Source organism: Siniperca chuatsi, linkage group LG11 (assembly GCF_020085105.1).
Source record: "Siniperca chuatsi isolate FFG_IHB_CAS linkage group LG11, ASM2008510v1, whole genome shotgun sequence".
NCBI classification, from domain to species: Eukaryota; Metazoa; Chordata; class Actinopteri; order Centrarchiformes; family Sinipercidae; genus Siniperca; species Siniperca chuatsi.
Genome location: NC_058052.1, coordinates 18,070,613 through 18,095,589, shown reverse-complemented (window position 1 = coordinate 18,095,589; position 24,977 = coordinate 18,070,613). Strand labels below are relative to the sequence as shown.

Below are 24,977 nucleotides of genomic sequence, written 5' to 3'. Positions count from 1 at the left end.
GAGTGCCCAGAGGGCAAGATGGAGGTCTTAAATTATCTAAATCTGTAATATTTTGGAATGCTTTAGCAGAAACATATAGTCATCTACACATAACAATCTGTTATGTACTGATTTAATAATAGCATGTAATTTAGTTAGTTTCCCCCTTTGTGTTGTCCTGAAATGCATGTCTGTGTCACTGCTCTCACATCAGTTAGGGCTGCTTCATAACTAGAGTATATGTATAACAGACTAATAAAGATTACACTGAGGTCAGCAAGTCACTAATCCTCGGCGTTATTAGTAAAAACAAAACCTACAGCTTTACGCCATGCACCTCATCACATCACCGAGTGCCTATGCACGTGCATAAGGTCCGAACATAATATGGTGTGACTTAAACCATACAATGAGAAGAGAAAATAAATATGCTAAGAGCAGCAGGGGTGGACCTGGCCAGGCCTCTGCGGACCTATGTCATCACTCCCTCTGTATTCGGCTGTGCTCCCCACCCAAGCGAAAGGCTCAATGATTACGGAGGCTCAGCTTCCCTCTAAGAAAGCAAACCGGAGCTGCAGTCCAAACAAGGCCGAGCCAGCAGCGAGGGAGCACTGCTACACCAGGCAGCTCGGGTTTACCGTCGCCTCCGACCTGGCTGGCCCCCGGGCTTGCATTAGTCCCCCAGCCCAGCCTCTCTAGGACAAACAAACAACCACCACTTACACAGTCAGGGACGAGCAGTGAGGCAGGGAGAGCTGGTGCCACCAGCACTGTGCGGAGGGGAACCTGACCCAATTGGATTTGCTTTATCACCCCATATAATGACTCCCAGACTGGCCTGTTCCAGTGGTAGAAAATAAAAATTACCAAGAGAAAATCTGCCTGCCTGCCATTCTGAGTTTGGCCCAAAATGGGCAGCTCCCCCAAAACAGATGGGGAGGCATCTCAAAAATGTTCTCTGCCTCTGGGGACATGTGGTTTTCCCCATCATTATATAACTGTAAACTCCTGGATGTCAGAGATTGGGGATAATAACTTTCAGATGTTGGCAGCCCGGGCCAATGCTGGGACCTGCTGGATGGGAACAGTTATTTGGCAGAGGGGAGGAAGTCCGAGAGATTAGGACTAAGATGTGACAGGGAGAAAAGTGGATCTGGACTGTAGCTGAATGGGTCGCCTTAGTCTGTTCCAGTGTGTTTGACATTGTATCGGGCCCTAATGATGACCGTGTGGGAGGCAGAGGCCCGGCATGTGTGTGCGTTTGCCGTCAGGATAGAGACAAATTAATATCAAAACCACAGGAAATCATGTCATCCTGTTAACACGCCGAAATCAAGCTAAAGTGTTCGGGCTTGATCCACCACTTTTAGCATTCCATTTCAATTTTCAGATACATTTGATATGACAGTTTTAGCACTCCCCATTGCAGTGCAGATGTGCCACTAATTCAGAAACAGACACACCTCCTTCAATAAATGAGTCCTTATAGAAGTGTCATCCTGTTAAACCATTTTTATTGGTTTGTCTCACATGGCGGTAGAGGATCATTGTTCACTGCGGACATGGTTGCTGGTTGCCTGTGTGGTCAAGGTTTGGTCACTTAAACTCATACTCCTCCAATGAAATGAAGCATCTCCTCACATTTTTATATATTCCAGCTGGTCACTGCATGGTAAAAAGCACAATCCCATTTTTCTTCTTTTTAAATATTTTTTTCCCTTTGCTTTAAAGTATCGATCGCAGTGCTGAACAAGCAGAGGAGTGTTTTTTATTGTAAATCAATACTGATCGATCGGCTGCCTGGGTGTTGAATATGGATCAATATCACACCAGGCTGTGGAGGAGATCTGATTTCAATTGGCAAGAGAAGCCCACAGCAGGTTTCCATCAAGCGGTAATTCAAGACATGGGAACATAAGTCAGATGGATTGATATAGACTAGCCAGGACCTTTCTTGCCACTGAACCAGCTCAAGGAAATTTCTGTCATATATCATTAACGCAGTTGGGGCAGGCAGTAAAAAAAAGAGGGGGAGCAGAGTACCTCAGTGACCCTCAGTGAAGAGCATTGGTCAAACATTGAATAAAAACTCCATTATTAGCATGACTGATGTGTTTTTTAATAAAGAAACTCCAGAATGAAAGTCCAACCAACTCAAACACTAAAATAGACACTGAAGCTCTACACTCTATGCACACATACATAGTGTGGTCATGTTCTGTGGAACTTCTGGTACTGATTATATGGAGGTCAGCTTGAGATTCATACTGTAAGCTGTTATTAATTTACTGAACAAATGTCCTGGAGAAAACTGGTGAATGGTGAAATATTTTCATTACACTTATCATATGGTTGATCTTTATTAAACCTGCACGTTTGTTTAATTTAAGCACGGCAACAAAATATATAATATAATTTAACAGCACAGACGTGACGCCAAAGTGCATCAAGCATGTGTGTATGTTAAAAAATCAGGTCACCTCGTTCATTCATCACTTGTTTGTGATTCCTGAAGAGAGGGGCACTGTTCCAAATGACAGCATTGTAAAACAATAAAAACAGAGCTATAGTTAGAAATAACTTGTCACTTTTAATAAATGACACTGGTTCAGGGTTCTTTCTCTGGGGCTTCTCCTCCGATACATCCCAGGCACCCCTGGGGCCAACAGAGCAGCCAGCAGACCAGCTCGTTTCCCCGAGGTAACTGATGACCCTATCCCTGAATTCTCCCATCTTTGTCCTGTGACCTCACACCAGCGGGAGCAGGACCATGTCCGATGAAATCTTCAGACTGCTTCCCATCCTAATCTTGCCTGTGTCACACTACAAATTGCTACATTCAGAAAATGGAAATAGATTGAGGTGGAGATGGAGGGAGGGACTGACAGAGGTAGGGAAAAGGGGAAGGATGGGAGGGGAGGGGGAGTGGAGGAGTGTGCATCGACAACCAGTCCCTTAAGAAAAATACTTGAGGAAAGAACGACTCGGGAGATCCCGACAAGGAATCACATCTCAGCGAACATATTGATCTGATTTACAAAACCTCCACTCTAATGCGAAACAAATGGCGTGGGCGTGAACTGGTACTTAACCATAAAACCCCAGCATTACTCCGTCTCCGATGAAATACCACATATATCCCTCACCAGGGCCTAATGTGCTGTTTTACGGCCAGATACGACTGAGGTTGACCCAACAGTTTGTTTGACAATTAGGGGAAACCTAATAAGGATTGAATGGGAGTGAGAACATGCCAAGAGAAAGAAAGGAGACCCTTTTTCAATAGAAAAAATGGCTAAAAAAACACTGGTCTGAGTGACCTAAATGTGATTCACAGAATCAGGAGCTGTTTGACAAAGCTCCTGCGTCATTAATGCTTTAAGAAACCAAACAACATCTTCAAAACAGCCACGAAGTTTAATTATAAAGGAGAGCTGCTAAATATTTGAGAAAGAGTGGCATGTTTTATTCACTTCAGATTTAATTTCAATAATGTAAGATTTTCACCATGGTGGCTTATTGCAGCAGTGTGTCAGGGAAAACTGAATAAATCTTAATAGATTGTTTTCTTTCATAATATCAAAATAAATCACTTATATTGCCCCACAGCCAGAGTTAAATCTCATTAACACAGCGCTAAACCAAGTCAGTGAATACAACTGAAGATAGTAAACTTATAAACAACATATACACCAAAAAAAAATAATCTTTGATAACCTTTTCTTATTTCTCTTCAGCGTGCGTCTGTGTCTGTGTGTGTATGTGTGTGTGTGTGTAACTGTGTGTATACAAGGTCCAGTGTTGCTCTTGGCCCAGCATTCATCCCATCACCCCAGCTCTGGCCTTGTTTCTGTCAGCAGTGAACCAGGGGAGTAAAGAGTGGGGGGAGAGGAGAGCAAGAGAAGGAGAGGAAGAGAAGGAGAGAGGGAAAGAGAAGGGGGTGGTGAAGGGGGGAGGGGATGTCTCCATGGACAGATGGACTGCTCTTTCTCAACACATGTGGAACCATGTTTCGTCTTTCACTGCCGTCAAGCTGGAGCCGAATCCGTCGCTCTGTTGGCCCGCGCCACTCTTTTGTACTGCACACCTCTCTCTTTAGCACAGCACACACACACAAGTGCACAAACACACATACATGCAAGAGACACACACAAAACACATGCACACACACCACACAAACATCTCCGTCTTTCTCTGCACACATGTTAAAGTCATCACCCCTGCTCAGCGCTAGTAAAACACAACACCCCCGGCTTCTCTGCTGTTGTCAAGTCTTGCCATTAGCTGATGCCACTGGGGAATCCTACCCTAGTGAGGTGGGTCTCCCTCGGGAACGTCAGGCACCACGTTACGTTCAGCCGCCACTCATGTGAACCCAAACATGTGAGCATAATTTGGAAAATATCATTTATACTGTGCGTCTTTGTACGTGTCTTGACATTTACAAACTGCGATAAAACCGACATGAGGGAGGAGGGAATAGAAAACAGGGCGAGAATAATTTGAGGTAATGTTTTGCTTAGTGAACAGTATTACCCAATCCTGGATGTTGGAGCACTGGGAAGGAGGTTCTGGCTCTGGGGCTGCAGAGAGGGTCTGGGTTTCATTTTTCGGCAAGTGCAAGCCAAAGGAGAGCTGCCAAGTACAGCTTTCGCTCTCAACACTTCCTGCTCTTCCTACTCTGGCTCGGGAGGAGACAGGCTTCACTCAAACATCACGTTGACTTAGGCAGGGGTGGCCAGTTTATTCTCCCATTTCTCAATGGGTGTCAGAAACTCACATCTGTCATATGAATTACACCAAACACAACAATAAATTAAATGTAGAGATGAAAATATTGTTAAGCCACAAATAAAAAGGTGTGCGCAGGTGTTTGCATGCCTGTGTAAACATAGAAAGAGAGCATTTCCTATACAAGTTAACAGCTTTAAATGACTCACAGTAAATCCTAAAAAAAAACATTGCAACGCAGGTCTCACAGCTCAACGGTATAATGTAAAAAATCCAGAAGGAACACCTGCAACAATCAACTCTCAATCACAACAACAGTGACCCCATCCACTGTATCATTTTCATTATGGCTGGTGGGAGCACAATGCTAGATTAACACTACCTACCAAGTGCCATCTTAATTGCCCCTCTGCAGATGCAGTGAAAACATGTCATTTAGGTACTTCATAAACAGACTTCTCTTTGCAGGTTATCAAGACAGCCGCTCAGTGAAAACACACCCTCTTTTCCAATGCTGATGTGCAATTAAAATGGTTTTAGAAATCCTCTTTGACAGTCCAGGGCTTAGCCAAAAATGTAAATGACATTAAAGGAGACAATGAATTTAATTTTGTTTAATGTCCCCTTTCGCTGATTCTCATTTACATCACATTTCCACATAAAGGGCTGACCTTATAAATACTGGCATTTGTTCAGCTTTTGGAGGTAATCACGGTTTTGCAAAAACCAGATGGGAGCACACAAATTTTCCGATTTGTTTCTTAGAAGGCCGAGGGAACCACATGTGAGACGTTCTAAGACTGCAGTCTTTTGTTTCTGGTAAACAACTTGACAACAAGTCAAGTGCACTCTGGGAAATGACCTCGTAGGTGTTCCACAAATGAACGATAACGCAAAGTCATTTAGAAAATACAGGCTCACTAATGAGGGACATAACGGAAAGCTAAGCAAAATTTACATTAGGCCAATTTTTAATTGCATTAACACACGAACAGGTGCGGTGAGGCCTTTATAAATGAGCTAAATGAATAAAAGCCTCCCACAGCACAACCATGTGTGCTGACCAAAAAAAGAGACAAGGAGAAAAATAAGGGAAAAAACAAGTCAATGTCATGAATTATTCAGTGGCTGGGCTGCACTCCAAAGGTCAGTGCTCTTTGACCTTTGTGACAGGAAGTGAAAGGGAGTGCCGTAGCCGCTGGAATAAATGGAGCTGACATATTTAGATCTGGTCCAGAATCCGTTTGTGAATGGCAGCGTAAATTGACACAGGATGTTAAACTGTATGAACATACATTAAATTCAAAATTCATATATGGGTACAATACACACTAACATCACATTCTCTCTCTGTCTGTCTCAATTCTACTTGAATAAATTTCGCCAGCCTCTCAGAGTAAAATGTGACCTTTGAACCCTGACACACAGAATGAGTCATTTTCTTTCCTCTTTCAACAACATGTGCTGTCTTATTACAAAATCCATGTGTAAGCCTGAACAATGTATCTAATCTTTCACACAAGAGAAGACAAAGTCAATATGCAAGAGAGTGAAGACAGATACCAGACCAGGAGAGTCATCGCAAATTGAGTTATGTTTGGCTATACACTACATGCACTGTAAATGGGAAAACCATCTAATCAGATATTGGGTACCTCATCACTATAATTCTAAAGACTCAAATTACCGACTGAATAAACCTACACCCCCACTTACTTTAAGGCACCATTAACTTATAAATATGACATCTGTAGCACTGCTGGATATATAAAGGGGAGAGATGATTATACCGAATTGCAAAGTGATGCGGTCATAGCAACAGTGTGTATTAGTCACTAGATAAATTTACTGTTTCTTTTATTTCATATAAGTACCAATTGACTTTGAAATTTTTATTTTCTGAATTGTTGTGGAAGAAAGAAAAAATTATGCTCACACTACTGAAAGACAATGGATTTTTTTTGTCAAGCAAATTATCTACCCACATTCCCAAAAGATATTGAAATTTGAGTCACAACACATAAAAACCTACCCAAATGCAACTAAAATAGGGCCTTTCTTCATCCAAAAAGGAGTATGAATAATGCAAGGGCATCAAATGTAAGTGCTGAAATATTTAAAGACCAAGCAGTGCTGAAACTTTGTGACAGCTGTTGGGCCTATATCTAACCAACTTTTTTTTAAAGAGAATCCTTCCTCTTCAGAAATCTGAGTGAGAATCTGTATCAAAACTCTGAGAGAAAATAGGGTAAACAGATGTCTGGCTTGACCGCAGGAAAATAGGACACATTTGGAATGATAAGTTTCCCAAACTCCGTTGGATATGCCAGATCCATGGGAACGCCAGTTAATGTCTTGCTAGATGCCAGCTAGCTGTGTGCGCTTTCCCCTCTTACCATCTGGGAAAATGTTACAGCGAATGAACGCCATCAATGATTCACTCCAAATCTGTTTCTTAAGGTTCGGCCATGCTACTGTTTCTCTAGGAAATGTGGCAGTGTTAGCTGGTTTTCATACTGTAATGGTAGACAGATGAGACATGCCTGATTCAACAATCAAACCTCTCCTCTAGGTTTATGTCACTCAACTATGTTCTACTCAATTGGAAATAATCAGTTTCTGCCAGCAGCGACCGCAGCACAGGTGCCTGTAATGATGTGCATGAGAAAATGACAGATGTAACAGAAATGGCTGTAAAACATGGAAGCTTTAACTAAAAGCTTACCCATATGCACAGCGGGAATAGTCAAGTAATTGCGGTAAATAATCTCACATAGCAAGCCTACAGTGTGCTCTGGTCGTGTCCGTAACTCTTGCTAAACCCTGCAACCTTTCACAAGCACCCCTCTCTGCAAGCCTCCTTCAGTCACTGGGAACCTGTGTGGGTCTGTTAGGGTGAGCTGACGGGCTCATAGTTACGACATGGAGACAATGGGAGGGTCTAATGAGGAACATATGCTTTTGTGTTTCAACAGAGCCGCTCATTGTGCAAGGAAAGGGATACTCTACTCCTATTCAGACTCATCACAATGAAAATCCGAGCCCTCCCTGAGCCAGTTGAGCTTACAATATCCATCCGCTTCTTTTTCCCTGTTCTTTTTTTCCCACCCCTCTTCTTGACTTTAATTCTCCATGCATTCATTTTGCTTATTGTACTTATGTTACATGTTTTGTCCCACAGATTGAAGAACAATGGTGTGCGAAACTCTAAGCAGCAAAAGGCAGCAGAGCGACACAAAGCAAACATAAAAGCAGCAGAAATTAGGCAAAGTAGACATCTCAAGTTATATGTTAATGTAATCATCCTTTCACTAACAAATGCACTTGACTAATAAATTAAGCAATCCACTCGGTACCAGATACAGCAGCAAAAAGCTTCTGACATTGTTCTAAACACCTCAGTACTTTTCTTGTATATGATGCACCATGACTGTCAAGTATAAAAGCATAAACAACATACAAGCAGCATGCGTGCGTATGAGGACGTACGCTTGTGTGTGGGTGTCTGTCTGTCTGCGTGTTTGTGTCCTCGTCTGTGTGTGTGTGAGTTTGAGTTCAGACAGCAGTAGCTCTGGTAATCCATCCAGGCTCCCAGGGCAGCCAGCTCCTACTTCCTGATGCATGAGAAGCCGCTGGAGTGGAGTGGCAGCAACAACTGCTCAGCCCTATTTGATTACTAATAAGAGAGTTGTCCCCTCTGTCAGATACCAGGCATTCTCCACTAAGCAAACAGTGATTCCGGCTAGTCAAACATTAGCATTGCTGTCTCTCCCTACTACGTGGTGAGAGTTACATTGAGATCGACGCTCAAACTACACCCCCTACCTCACCCCTATATCTACCACGAGCGCACACACACACACTAACTATATAAACATATTCAGACTGACCAGGACATATACTTTCACAGTGTGAGAAAAATGTCAATGTCTGAAAGAAGACCATTTATTCTCCCTCTTTAGAAAGTGATGAAGGTAATATAAATGTGGCAGATGTAACTTCCCTGAAGGTGCAGAACAAAACAGCAGACATAAAATGTTTATCCCTTCTAAAACGAAACTTTAATGGCATCTAGCTCACAGCTAACTTGAGAGAAGGAAACAGTCAATGAAAAACAACTATTGACAGTGTAAGCATCACTGTCGTAAACAAAGAAGGGAAGCCAGCCAAATAAATGTGAAGTTGCCTAAGCTAATTAGGTGTATTCCCAGCATGATCCTCTAGTGATTGAACCACCTGTGATTGAACAAACCCTATCCAGGTGGTGACCGCCCCTTGGTGCACAGGTACCTGGGAAAGACGCCCCTTAGCCACTCACACAGAATCACCCACAGTTCCCACACTGTGGGCCCTAAGACGCAAGTCAGCCCAACTGGGCCGTCTGGCACACCGGGAGGGAACTCATTTGTTCACTAGCTCATCCATGTGCCTACTCATCCACTCAGTAACTCATCCATTTAGTCACTCAGTCACTCACTCATTCACTTACTCATTCCCCGTTTACAAACACAGAAGAAGCTGCACACAGCCTACCTGTCAATGATCACGGGGTCTGATGGAGTCTCGTTCCTGTTTCCACAGCTTTTCTTGTCACAGCATCGGCTATAAGAACATAGACAGTGTGTTTCAGAACAAGCAATACTTTGCTAAATAAATAAAAATAAATAAATAATACACACAAAACCACATACATTTATTAAGGGCATTGGAGTGGTTTTGATATCAGGAAAAATATTGCCATGAGATTTCCTTCACTCAATCTGTCCATTCCATTGATGCTGATGGCTGATAAAAATGGTGAAAACAACATGTTGTGTTGTTTGGCTTAGTGTTGGAGAGGAGGGGAGTGGGGATTGGGCCAGGAGGCAGGGGAGTCACTTTTCACAGCTTCAGCTTTTGTTTACCTCTAATTGCCAAGCTGCTATTTCTGAGGGAGATGCAAGGTGCCACCCTCAACCAATATTTCTGCAGGGCATTTATCAATTATGGCCTCAAAAGCACTAATCTATCTTCCACCACATGTTTCAACCATCTCCTCCCTAAGCCTATAGCTAGCTGCCTCTCACTTCTTTGATTGGGACTTGAATCAAAACTGCAAAAATAAACAAATACATCATCCCAGCTTCCATTTGAAATGAAAACATATAAACATATGTGAATAAGATTGATTTATGCCATATGGTGCAGAAAGAAAAACAAAGATTTTGTGCAAAGCTACTGTCAGTCAACCACACGTTATTTAAATATGTCTGATTTACATGACTTTCTAGCAGCAATAAAAAAGATGTGTTTTATAGCTAAGGCGCTGCAAAGTGTTAGAGCAAAAACGTAATTCAAAAACTAGTGTATTACAAGCCTAAAAAAATAAGATATAAGATAAGATCTCAAAAGATTATTCTTATTATAACTGTTCTTATTATGTATATCTTCTTATCTGATTATAGGCAGCATTAAAGTAGTTCTTTATTCAGCAGCAAAACACACTTCCTCTTGACAAAAAAAATTACCTCTAGAGCACGAGCATATTCAACGTGTCACAAATAAGTGATGGATGCATGTATAAATTGAGCGTGAGTGATGAGTTTATGCATGGAAAAAGACAAATCATTCTCAGCTCTCATGCTGCACTTGCTCTCAACCAGTAACTTGAACAATGCACCGGTGTAACAAAGGAGAGGTTAACCGACAGTATCCGAATTCAATGTTCACAAAGCTCATGCTGAGCTCAACAATAACAACAAAAAGCGTTTTTCCTTTTAGTATCAATGACACCGCTGAATAGCAGCGCAATATGAGAGGTTGAGATTTATGTGGTTAAATGACGCTAAAAGGCTCGCTGATCATTGTTGACAGGTGGGATCAACTGAGAACTGACTGTGCTAGAAAGAAAAAAGAAACTGATACATAGCATGCAACGTCTATGCATAACTTAACAGAAAACACATTGTCTCTGGCAGGCTTACACCATGGCATACAATTCTTAAAATATAAAAAATAAATAACCTACAAATTAAAAAACATAACTTGTGTACTGTGTCACCGACTGTTTATTATACATTCAATTTCCCTTCACTGAAGAAGACAGTCAGTTCATTTTCACTGTCATATTCATATTCATATCAAAGTTGAATCACATCATATCAAAGTTAGAAATGACAGCAGCTCTCTCTCTGTGGTTGCTGAAGGACCACAGGACAGTCTGGATTGCTGCATCACATCATGAGTGCCAAAACTTATTGAAGGGGAGGGAATTACTTTTTGCCAGGATCTGCAAAATGGACAGAGCTAAAATAATGCTTACCTGCACATAATTTCATGAGTCAAAAGAACTCTGCACATTTCTGGATTCTTGTCTTGGCCCTCATATATTATGGCCTTTGAAAGGAAATGAGATGGAAACAAAGTGAAAACACAGTCATCTCTTAAACACATCTTAATTCACATAAATTAACAAATTAGTAGACTTAACATATCTGCTATTTTTGTACTTAATAAAATAAATCAGGGCCTGGATACACATGATGTTAGGACAACAGAATATATTCCATGAGAGCAAAGGCTAAGTAAGAAATATGGTTAAGATAATCACAGCAATCTCTCAGTGTTATAAATAATATTAATTAATTTAAACATCAATGACACCTACCTAAATAAACAATTACAAAAATAACTATGATTAATAATAATAATACCAACAACAATATTTCTAGTGGCAGTAATAATAAAAAAATGAATTACAAAATGAATGGTAATGATTATGATGATAATAATAATAAATTGTATTTTTTTTTATTAATCTAGATAATATCCTGTGGCTCAGACAGACAGACAGAGAAAGAGAGAGAGGCAGAGAGATTTTCATAAGGAGAGCTCCAATAGAAGTGTCATCAATATGCTTATAATCTGGGGATATTTGGGGGAAAGTGTTAATGGGCAATCTGTTGTTTATTTTGAGCCGCTAACAATGATCTTTCTGTGGATAAAAAGCGGTGTCTGGCGGTACGGTTGAGTAATTTTTGAGCATTGGCTGAAACAGATGGCGTGGAGCTATCAGTTCTGCCGCTCTTCTCTCCCTCCCTCGATCCCTCCCTCCTTCTTCCATTTCTAAGGATAGACACTTCACTCCCTCGTATACTGAACCGGCACCAAGTGTAAACGCAGGCAAAAGCACTACATTATTATTGACAAAATACTTCAAAAATAACAAAAACAAAAACGCAATTAAATAAACAGCGTGTTATTTCTTTATGTTTTGGTGTCATTAATCATTTTCATGATTTTTTTTTCTGGTACATTTGAGGCCATGAGAGAGTGACTTTGAAAAAGTGACATATCTGAACCAGGTCGCATCACTCTCTCGCGTTTAAAAGCTGTCCTACTTGACCTGATGTTTTGGGGGGGGGTTTGTATTTTTCTTTTTTTTCTGGAAACCGGGCGATTATCTATATTGGTTTGATTTATGTCGCTATTTGCAGCTGTAGAAACAGAAATCCATAAATTGCTTGTTCTGCGTCATTGACTCGGATCATTCGCACAGGAATGTTGTCTGTGACCAGTGGCCCAGGCTTCACGGCTCTATTCAGAAGGCTCTACACTAAACCCTCTATTTAATAACAAAAAGTGAGGTGCAGAGCTGAAATAAGGATGTCTTATTATATTTCCATAATTATAATTACGTTTACAAATCTTTGCGTTGGCTTGAAATGCGCATTAAGACTTAATAATATCATTTTGTGCGTTGGTGCTCTCGGTTAGGAGTCACTCAAATGTTTATGAGGAATATGAGTGAAATGCACCTCAGCAAAAATATTAATATTTATATTTATAAACATAATACTTGATGCAAATTTTAAAAAATGTGTTCAGAGCGTCACCTCTGACTCTTTGCAGGGAAAGTCAAATCAGATCATATGGAGCAGACATAGTGTTTAAATTTTAATGTTGGACAAACTGAGCCTGCAAAGAAGCCTAACTCTGGCAGAATTTACTTTGGAGGCTTGCAATATGATATGGCGAACGGTAAACAGTCAGAATGGAAGCTGTCTCTTCTTGTTAAACGGGAAATTTGATTTTATTTTGTGCCACAAGCAAAATAAATTTTAAAACCGTATGCTGTATTGTATGTATCTCATGGGTGACAATTTACACGGAATGTTAAGGTTTTGCACAAGTGAACCTTGGATGTGAGCAGGGTTGCACTGTGCGTAGAAACAAGTGTAACAGCAGCTTACCTGCTTCGTCATGGAATCGATTAACCGTATGTAAAGATCCTGTTCTGTTCTGACGCCTGGGGAGAGAAAAAGAAGACCACTTGTGAATTTGGAGGAATTATAGGCAATAAATAAATAACAGAAAGCCCTCCAAAAAAAGTTTAGCAACATGTAATAAAAATTTAAAGAGCTCAGATAGTGATTACATTTATAAAATTATCAGACTGCTTTTATTATTATCATTATAATAATTATTATTATGTGGTTTCATGCAGAAAGACAAACTAATGTTTGATATATTTGCACGTGTTTGCAGAATATTAATGACAGTTTAACTCACCATTGCTGTACAATAACTGTAGTTTGTAATGTATCCCATTGTTAGTTTTTTCACTGGTTGGTTCCTGCAGGAGACAACAGTTTGTGAAAATCAACATCAACAAAACAACTGCCTATCACTGTGCCACATGTCTGTGTGTTGGGGGAAAAAATCATAGTTTCTGTGCAAAAGAAGAGAAACAGCTTTAGTTGTTAAAACGACTCTCTGTCATCAACGAATTGAGGGTTTTAAAAAAAATCAATATTACACGTGACATCCCCTTAGTAACCCACTGCCATTTCAGAGAACATAATTTCGATACATGTGCTGATTATGTACAGGGGTGCATGTGTTTCTAAAATACACCGCTTACTTTTTCTTTCTCCACAAAGTCCACAAAAGCTGTCCTTTCGATCTCCACGGGCTGACCCTGTCTGTCATACAGCGCCAGGACGAAATGGAAAAAATTGGATTTTCTGAGGTTGGAAGGGGGCTGCTTTTCATAATGTGCCCGTGCCAAGCCGACACCGCTGCGGGGAGAAAACAAGAGACCATCTCGGTTAAGCACCGGACACCGGGGATACTAGATGATGGAGAAGCTGATGGAAACATTGGCGATGCAGAAGCACGCTTGAGTACGGGGGAGATTTCTTGATTTGTCACAATAATGGGTAATCTGATGTAATGAAAGAAGGGAAAGCCGAAGGGGGGGCATTTATTGGGAGACCGTAATTGATACAGAGTATTCAGGGGATTGAGGGGTCGATATGATGAGGGAATGCGTGAGAAAAATCAGATGCTTTTGGCATGCGTACCTTTGGGCGGCTGTGTTTGCATCCACCACCCCAGCTGTGTGCATCCAGGAGCGGACCGAGTTCAGTCCACCCAGCGGTTCCTCCTTCATCGTCGTCCCACCCCGCGGTATAGTTTCCTGAATCCCAAACATTTAGGACAATTTGCGTGAAAAAGAGCCTCCTGCGAAATTAGGGAAAATAAACGTCCAAGCGTGTTATCCTTTAGGTTTTTTTTTTTCACGGGATAAGTATCGAGAGCCGATTCAGACTTGCGAGGGAAAACCCGGTCCACAGGTCTTGCCTCCCTCTTCAGTCCGTCCGATGTGAACAATTCTCAAAGTGCTGTACTTAGTTAGAGCGGTATCCACAGACTGGAAAAGTGAATTGTTCAATAGACAAGATTTTTTGTGTTGCTATTGTTCCTCTTTGTTTTTCTTCTCTTTTTTTGTGCTATTCACAGAAAAATCGATGGCAGTTGTTTGTGTTTGTGGGTGATGCTGCTCTCAAAGTGCCCACATCCCTGAAGCACCGCATCCAAAACCTTCAGGACTTCTTGTTGAATAAAAAACCCACTCCTGAAAAGGTGCTGCTGCTTCTCCACAAGACAAACACAGGCAAAGGCTGATCACCAGTGGAGGTGTTCCTAGTACACAGGAGAGGTGGATAAGGGGCCCTTTCGCGTCGTGCAGGATGGATGGGAACATGCAAAACTAAGCCCTCTTTCCCCGAGGACTGAAATCTTTCCCGGGAGCCAAAACTCTAAACCCACGGGAGAGGCGCTGTCAGAATATGACGCTGAAGGGGCGTGGCTTTGACCATATATGGAGCTCTGACGGTTCCTGTCAGGCAGTGGCGCTCCACTGTATGGGTACAGCCCTATAGTGCAGCAGCCTGAGAACACTCATTCGCTCCACTTTTCCTCTTGCTTAGGCCCTATATGTGGTGAGTTTGATTTTTTTAATGATATGGAAAATTCAACCGGGTGTACCCATCACACATAATGAGGACAAAAAAATAAAAAAATAAAAATAATAGGCTACATAATAATAACTCGGAATTCATTGCTTATTATTTTTAGCTGGCCTAACGATAGCAATTTACGTGATTAGTTGTATTATATTGTATTAAAATTAATAGTATTTGACATATTTATTCGATTAAATGTGTTATTATTAGCCTATTACAAATTGACTTGATAAGATTGTTTGTTCACTAATGTATCGAAAGCATCTCAGTAGGCTAGCTGTGTGAATACAGGCCATAAATCATATTTCAATAATGGCAGGTCGTGTTTCTTCATATTTACATATACATACATTTTTATTGTGCATTTTTAACTCTACGCTGCGGGTTATTTCACTGTAATTAAAATGTAATTAATATAACGCTGATTTCAGAGAATCAGACATGATTATAAATCTATTGATTTACATTAACTTTTCATTGGGAATTTTTAACAACAGATAATGGACTTTCAGTTGTTTTGCTCTGTATCGCAAGGCAGATCATTTCTATATTTATTACAGTAAGCATAAAATATGAACAAAGTTTGAAAACAGACAGCTTCGTAGCAATCACATTATTAATGTGAAAACAAATCAATCCCACCACTGTGCCATTTACAGAAGATAAAGTCAGATCTTCTGACCTCTTTTTATGGGCTAAAAATCAGAGCCACAGTGTCTCATGACATTAAACAAACTTCAGGAAATCCATGGTTCTGTGTCTTCTTTATTTTACGCACGTCCTGTAAAATCAGTAATAATCAGAAACATCTTAATCATTTTTAAAGAGCCAACTGCCTACATGTCCGACTCTGTCCGAGAGGGGCAAGCAGGCAATTCGGTTCATTAGTGGTGAAAAGGAGGAGAGGATGGAGGGAGAGAGGGGAGGGTGCGAGGAAGAGAGATGTGTGCTATATCCTGAGCAATCTATCTAGCTGGTGCTGAGGGTTAATAGCTGCTGCCAAAGATAAGTGAATTATAAGCTGTTGCTTTCACCTCTACACAATCTATTGCCAAATTGCCCAGTCACAAAATGAGGGTGTGGATTTTTTTACTTTTTTATTATTTAAGAGAAATCCAAGTTTCTATTTGTAAAAAAAAAAAAAAAAAAAAAATCAAGAAAAACTCAAAGGGGCCCCTTTGTAATTTTTTGTAATCTTTTTTCCTCTTAGATGAAACAAACCGAGACGGATGTTGTAAATGTTTTGTCTGTTCTACCGAGATTGCAAATATCTTTTTTGCACAGAACTCACTGTGCTTTTTTGCACAGTTTCAAGTCGCTTATTAGAACTTAACCCCTGATTACACGCACCAAGGCGATTTAAATCTGATTATCAAATTAGGAGACTTTGAGACAAATCCTCTTAGATCTGATACTGTTGACTGGAGAGGGAAAATGGATCTCCACACCCGTCACGTAGGTAACGATGCTGTCCTGAAAGGGAGTTTTAAACCGTATTTGACAACAAATGCAGCTGCCCCGCTATTTCAGAAGATATTAGAGGAAAATGAATGCAAATCTGTGTGCAGGAGCCATCTGGACGTGGAGAGAGGGAGTCAGCTGCTCCACACACTGAGGCGCGGAGCCTGAATCCGTCTCAGCTCATTCTGTGGGATCATCTGCGTGGTGGGCTTACACCGTGGAAAATGCGCTCTCCATCATTAGGTGAAATGTTAGCATCAAAATAAAGGAAATGTTGATCCCCGTATGTTTTAGTGGTTGCGTGCATGAAAACTTTGCACGGCCGAGGAATTAGAGGATCTTAGTCACATTTTCTCATTTTCTCACCTTTAAAAAAAGTCTGTTTCTCAACTGCACGCTGGAGGTAAGTGATGGCTGACAAGCAGGGAAACAAGAGCAAACTATTTGCCTGATCTCTGCATCGTGGCCGCATTGAGCCAGGCTGAATGCTCATTTAAATGACCGGTTGATGACACGGGGGGACTGTTATCTCATTCTTCTATTCAGTGGCCACAATGAATGAACCCCCCACAGATTTGGGCCTGACCACTGATATAAAACCAAACTCCTCGGGACGCGTGGCTCCCAATAAAAATGTACACGATGACTTAGAAGACCTCCCGTCTCGACGGGACGAGCCTCCTCCGTATTGAGGGTGACGTCTTCTTTTTTGTGTGAATTTACGGGGCGAGGCCCTCATGATCTCCTTAAATTTGCATGTAAATGGCGACATCAGCCTATACGCGTGCCAGGGGCCAGCGGGCCTCCCAGATGTCAAGGCAAAGTCAATCAGCCGGCCGCTGCCCAGCTGTCCATCGATGCACTTTATTAGGACAACACTTTCATTATGCTCACCTGCATTGTTTCCTAATGAATTGATTGGCAAAAGAGGGGGAAAAAGAAATCTTATTAGCACCCACCAAGCAAGTTCGCTCATGGTTGTATCACAGAGGTTGTTTTAAAGTGATCTTTTTTCGATTAAATATTAATCAAATACGTCTACAGTTACGCATCATTTCCCAATTCCATATGGAACAAATAGGCAGTCAGCGCACTTATTGTTTACAGCAACTCAACTAACATGTTTATTCCATTGTTTTACCTATAATATTTTGTGTATATGGTTGAACTTAAAATGTATTTATTTATTTATGTGACATGTGGAAGCTACTGCACGAAAAAAAAAACTGTTTCACCTTTACTGCGAGATCCTTTGTTTTAAAATCCACATCACTTGTAGCTTTAAAAGATCAACTTCAGTTTAGACTCGTGTATTGAGATTTGTCTCAAAGTGGGAAGAATTAGACAATATTTGTAATTAATCAAGTATTTAAATTAAATTAGTAAAATGCTTGATTCCTCATTACAAATGACAGCCTCCTTGCAAACTTTGTCTCCAGAAGCTATTAACGTTAGGCCTAATAAATGCACGTCCGAAATTTGATATGACATATTCAAATATCATATTAAAATACAGCTTGCGCGTTATTTTTAATTATAGGGGTAAAACACAAATGGCCAAGAGTGATGAGATCAATCATGTAGGCTATTCGTGTCAAGTAGTTATAGCTGATAGACGGACAGCGCCCCTCGTTGGTTACACTTGAGATCATTGTGTCGATATGAGGCAGCTGTGTTCCTCAGTGACAAGATAGCTAAATCTCAACATAGGTTTATCTAACAACCCCCCTCCCCAGCCCCCAGAGCGGCCAAAAAACAAAAAAACGGTTGTTTACGTTCAGGATAAATTATCTCAAAAAATAAAACAATATTTTTCAAGAGGATTCTTAAACATTTTCTGACCAACGTGCACACAAGAATTAAAAAACAAAAAATACATATTTATAGAGCTAAAAGATTAATCAGAGCAGGGCACCTTACTGTTTTCCATGGCAAACAATTAAATTGTCACACAAGCCATTATTATTATTATTATTATTATTATTATTATTATTATTATTATTATTATTATTATTATTATTATTATACAGTCCACGTGTGTAACTTTTTGATGCGTTTAATGTAGGATTGTGTCAGATAAATAAACACAACCATATTATCTGACACGCAGCTGCTGTGACCTCACATTTCGTCACTGACTTCTGTCAGAGTGCTCATGTTAATTGTGTGCAGTGGTGAGTTCTGTCAAGGGCATTGCCCGTGCGCACGATTTGCATTTCCATTCTGCTGTGGAAATGATGAGAGAGTTTCTGCGCGGTTTAGAGCCTCGCGGCGCAGTCTGTGGGCGAATTACATTTAAAGAAGGCGAGAGAAATTAAATAAGAAACCGAGACCACTTCAGGGCTATTAACATCTAAAATATCCCCTGGAAATTTAGACCAAAATACACATGACCAAATATCCAGCATACCTTCGCTCTTATAAAGCCCAATCTTGATTGTGTCCATCACTGCTTTGTATGCCTATCCAAAAAAATCTTTATTTAAAAAAAGTTATCAGGTCGCGTCACGTTTCTCAGTGGTGTTGATGGACGTGAGGTAAATTTGATTATTAAGCCATAAATCGGAACATATTCACTTAATAATATAGGCGCACTAATACCAAACGGACTGTGACACTCAGAAAAACGTGTGCAGAAAATCTGACTTTGAAGGTCATTTAAAAATCTCATCAATAAGTATGATATGAGCACATGTTGCATTGGGCAATGTGGCCTCCAAAACGGGAGGCATCAGCTTTAACCTTGTGTTGTTTTTACACTGCACATGTGAGTGTGCATGACCACACAGGCAGCAGCAGTGCCTCAGTCCTCAAGAGAACTTTAATTTGCCTGTTGACCCCTGTGATGGAGATACTGCCAACTTATAGTGATACTGCCCCACCTGCAGGAGTCCAATAATTCTCAAGTCACATCAAAATGTATATTTTCTACATGTTGCATCAGTGCATCTATTTTCTACTTCCAGGGATTACCATCATTAATACAATTGATACAAATGTGATGGTGATTGACAAGGTGTCTCATATATGAGCAATGCAGTACAATTCATTACCGCTCTACAACTGAATTTTGATTTTAGTGAGATCCTTATTAATATTGAACTGTGTTACTATTAACAGAAATGTTAATTATGATGTCAAGATGGAGAGAGTCAAGGTGAAAGCTGCACAGCAATAGCTAAAAATAATCCATGCCAGCTAGAGTACAGTATGATCCTGCAGAGGAGTGTTACTGGCAAGGGACCTTTTTGCTGCAACAAAGAGGTTGAAAAGAGGAAGTAAATGAATTAGAGTACAAGTCAGATTTTGTCTTTGTTTCATCCGCACTTGTCCTGTCCCTATTTTCCAACCTCTCCCTTTTCCTTGCTATTGGAAGTGCTGCAAATTGTATAATGCTGGTCTTTGTTCTACAGAGTCAAGCCACATGAATAGTCGTCCTGAGCACACACAAAAACACACTGACAAACTGATCATCTTAAAAAAGCAACGCCCTGGTGCTCACTTGGCCTACTTTCCACGGCAGCACTGGGATGTGGGAAGAGGAATAGAATTCAGGGGAGGATGTTCTTCCACTCTGGGAAACATTCAGTATAGCAAGTGTGATGCACATAAACATAGCCTTTGCATTGTCAACCTTAGACCGCATTTGCCCCAGATAACTAGTCCCCATGTGCTAGACTATTCTCTTTGACTTTGCAATTGAAATCCAGAGAAGATTATGCCAAAGCTAAAAGAGGCAAACTCCAGGGTGGGATTTCAACTGTCAATTCCTGTTGGATTTTATAGCATTATGACATATAGTACACCATCTGTTACGCTTCCTGTGACTAGGTCTACGTCTGCACAAGTGGAGCCTCTTGATGTGAACATCATTACAACTAAGACCTATGGTTTCCAATGGACAGCAATATTCAATCACCAATATTTTTCTCTTATATGCTCTTTAACACAGATGTATGACTAAGCACAGGGGTCTCCAGGTTACAAAACACAAGGGTAAATTAGGAAGGTACAGGAAAGTAACCACTCCTAACTTTAGCTAAACAGACTTCCTGAAGCGCTAGATAATCTGAGGCTTCTACGTACACCGCCTAACCAAATGTCGACATCTGTGAGGGTGTGCATAAAGAAAAGCTCCTCAGAGAAACGGGGGATTATAATCTTAGTTCCCCTCACCTTCAGCTCGCCCATAGGGGTTTAAAAGGGAGATGAAGAAATCCTATGTAAACATGCCAAGTCAAATTTTCACTTGAAATGTGACAGGGAGGCAAAGGCCAACCTCGGTGTATCACTAATGTGGTTCCACACATGAGTTTTCAGGGGCCCTGGATGTAAACAATTGATGTATTAGGTCCATGGTTTGAGCACTGATTCACTATGCACACTTAGCATGAACTTTTTATACGACACTGTACATTTAGTGCATAGGTGAAGAGCCCAAAGAAGACAACACAAAGCTTGTACACAATCAGAATCTCTGTACTCAGTAGCTTCCATGAAAGTGAGTTTTGCTCTCCTGAGAAACATACAAAGTTTGAGCATCTGTTCCATCATGTAGTCTTTGTTGAGAAATTAAATATTGAACTGATCTAGTGTACCATGAATGTTTCACTCACTTAGTGATTAGACAGACTGGAGCGACAAGACATTGCAGCACTTTAGACTCTATTTTAATATACTGTATTTGTTGTTTGTGTCTTTAAGTGTTTTATACAACAGATTATATTGTTGTTGTAGAAAATGGTTTAAATTGTTGCTTCAATTAGGCTTAACATGCACATGTAATTCTAGTACGCATACTAACACACATGCAAATTTATATGCATGTTATGTGCACGTGTGCATAAACACAATCCTTCACTGTACACAATGAGCATTATGAGTGTGGTCCAGCTGATAGTGCACATCAATTTAAGGGAAAAAAAGAAATTAGAGTTTTGTTTTTATGATTCAATTATCACCTTGGTGCCATCTGTTCTTACACTTTTATGTTATTGTGCACCATATAGAAAAAGTACTGATTTATATTGTTTTTCTTGTTTGCAGTTAAAATCTCAGGATAAAGGACATCGCTTTTCTTACTTCATCATCCTTTGCTCCAAATCAACAACTGTCTCAAAGGAGAACCCTTAATGGTGTTTTTTGACATTAACATTTCGGATTAGATGAACAGACCAAGGTAAAATGTGAGCAGGAGAAGCAAACGGTATCATCACAGAGATCATAAAATGGTGTCGTGAGTAGTCTTTTGTCCGGGACCATAGGAGAGTTCTGTTGCTAAAGGGAAGGACAAAAGCAGAAGGCACCACGGGTATAAGGTTCCCCTGAGCAACAATGCTGAAAGTTTCAACTTGCAGCACATGGGTGTAACTTTAACTGGAATACTGTGGATCAAAGACTCACAAACAAAGTGGGTGGAAATGCTGGAGGAGTGTCTGTGCTCAAGTGAAGGACAGGTTCACTAGAGAGAAAGCGGGAGAGACCATTTATGAAACACAGACCAGGCAATCAAGGCTAATTACTGAGACTGTGTTTTGTGAACTCAAAGGGCAGCATGATTCAATTAACAGAATTGATGTGTATTATAATTTTTTCATTTTGAAAAATAAAATTACCCTATGTACAAAACCAAACTTAAATTGAATTGAACAAAGGGATTTTAACTTTGTCACTGCTTCATGCACACTTAATTGAGAAGAGGATACACAGTAGATTTTGTATTGCATCTCAAACATTCATTCTACACTCCTGTCTTCGCCTGTCATGTGAGAGAATTATTCAGTTCTGCTTCTTTAAATAAGAAACATAGCCTTGAAATTTGTGGGGCTTAAGGCAACTCATCAGGTTAGATCAGTGCAATGTGGATGTGTAACCTTTACACTGCAGTTGAACCTGCACATACAAGTGTTATGAAAGGTCCCTGTGGCACTCTGCTCTTCTGACATGGATTTGAAGACTTGCCACTTTATTAGCTGCTAAGCCCCCAATACTTGTTCTATATAGTGGAGGCCTATGTTATGAGCTGGGATCTCATTGTCTTGCGTTATTAGAGGAAGAGTCTGCAGCACTCTCTTGTCCCCCCGAGAGAATAGCCTGACTGTTTGAAGGGAAGCTACAAGTGCAATTTAACCCATCTTATTTACAATATGATCTGTTACAAGGACATCATTGCTGCCAGGATTCACATCTTATATATCCCCTCAATGTGATTTTTTTATGTTTTCATTGATTCGAGTAGATTTTGTTTGATGTTCACTTGAGCCTTTAAAAAAAAAAAATCTCTGAATCCATCAGGTTAGAGTAGACTTGGAGATAAAGTGAAAACTTTAGTGATGTACACTACTCCAATTCAGTATGTTCATATGTATCTCACTATGGCAGTCAAAATCAAAACAATTGCTTTGTGCTTAAAGGTCAAAACAGTTAATTAATAAATGTGAGTGGATATGGAGTTTTCATGATAACATCAACATCAACTCGGGGAAAACAAGCAGTTTGTGATCATCACTTGTGTCAGCAGCGCATACTTATCCTCCAAAATGGAAATTATCTATTGGCATTGAATAATAAGTGCCATAGTGCCATCTAGTGCACAGATTTGCACACTGAAAAATGACAGTCCCTGTATGTAAAATATACACAATGCATCTTACATGTGTAGGTATAGAGCCTCATTGAAGAGGTACTACTGGTACGTTAGAAATAATACAAAGTAAAGGATAGTGCACTATTTACACTGATTGCTTGGGTGCTTCAGTGTGAGGTTTAACTACACTGACTGACCACACTGAAAATTTCCACTCATGGGGGAAATAAACACAGAGACAATGGTTTGTCTTCCAAGCCAGGTCTTTGACAACACTCAGTTGTGGAAAGCCGCAAGGATAATCTGCTTCAGACAATGAGACAATGTTGAAGGCTGTGCATGCAAATTATGCTCTGCCATCTAAATTACAAAGACATACACAGACCTCAAGTCATCAGGCCTCATATCTCACTCATCGGGCCTCCTGGCTGTTAGGTTGCCAGAGGATGCTATAGAAACAACAGAACAGAAATAATAAGAAAAAACACAGGAGCCAAAACAAGAGTCTTGAATAATTGATTGTGTTTGTCTTTACTGTTTGTGTGTGTGTGTGTGTGTGTGTGTGTGTGTGTGTGTGTGTGTGTGTGTGTGTGTGTGTGTGTGTGTGAGAGAGAGAGAGAAAGAGAGAGAGAGTTAAGACTGAGGGTATGGACAGAGCTTATGCCCCTGAGCAGAGCAGACACATCTACTGGCCAATGGTTTGTGTTAAAAACTGTCTGATGGACCAAACATGGGGGAAGGGTATGTGTGTGTGTGTGTGTGTGTGTGTGTGTGTGCAGGGTGCAAAAGCATGTGTATGGGTATTTACGTACGTGGTTCTGTGTGTAAATTCAAACTGAAATATGTGAGGACAGTAGCATTGGCTTGAACATGATGAGCTCATGTTAAAATCAGGACTGTTTTTGTATTCAGTTGCATGAGGATAAAAACAAGTAAAGGTTTCCAGGATAACAAATGCTCGTTGTTAAACAGCTCAGGAATAGGTATGTTGTAAGACGTTAAAAAGTCAATATACCTTCATTTTGTCTGTGCTGGTAATGAGCCATATTTTCTGGGGAAAATGGCTGCTTCTCCGGAGGCACCATGTCTACTGAATGTGGCCCTGATCCTGGATAAAACAGAAGGCTCACCAATCAATCTCTCCAGGTTGCCCACAGCCAGAGAAAGCAGCTGCACCACATGTTTGCCTTGCGCGATAGCGACAAGTTAACATACGGGCAGCACAGTAACCATCCACAAGCAGCCTCTAGCTGTCTTATAATGAATTCCCACAGGGATGGGGAACTATCAGAGTCAGTGGTGTTACTGGAGGCTCGGAATAAAGTCAACACCTCTCCTTATACCTGATGAAGCTACAGCACGGCAGCACACACACACACACACACACACACACACACACACAGTCACAGCCACAACACTGAACTTGTAAAAATGTAAAAAATCTACAACAATTAAGCTGTACAGTTTATCAAATCACAAATTAGGCTTAAGTCAAATGTATCTCTTTCACACTATGTTTTTAATAGCGCACTATTAGTCAAGGCAGCAATTTTTTTCACTCTAATTTATAAGAATAATACTGTATGTAGTAAAAACAGACGTTTTAGAATGCAAGTAAAATTCAAAAAACTGTTTCAATAATTTCTTAGAATTTAAAAAGCAGTATTTAGTATCCTTTATTCTGATCTTGCAAATTAGAATAATATCTACTTAATGCTTTCAAATCAAGAAGTGTTCATACTTACTGTATCCAACAAATAATGTCTGCACTGCCTCATCAGACAGTTACACAGTTTGTTCCATTCAGTCAGACGTAGAAGCTATCAAAGTAAAAACCCCTGCAAACCCATTTGGTGCTGTGTGGAACTACGCAGGGCTCCTCATGTAGAAGTCAAGGATGTTTTAGAGGTTCAAGTGGTTCTTAAAATAAT

The 24,977-nt window shown here is 40.4% G+C and overlaps 1 long non-coding RNA gene and 1 pseudogene across 1 annotated transcript; one reads left to right on the top strand and one right to left on the bottom strand.

Annotated features, from left to right (window-relative positions):
- The window catches only part of LOC122884551, a 67,462-nt pseudogene extending 52,721 nt beyond the window's left edge, over window positions 1–14,741 (bottom strand).
- A 131-nt stretch (window positions 14,742–14,872) lies between these two features.
- Window positions 14,873–23,613, top strand: LOC122884552. Its single transcript, XR_006379914.1, has 3 exons — window positions 14,873–14,975; window positions 16,568–16,703; window positions 21,507–23,613. It is a non-coding gene; the product is annotated as an uncharacterized LOC122884552 (long non-coding RNA).
- The last annotated feature ends 1,364 nt before the right edge of the window (window positions 23,614–24,977 follow it).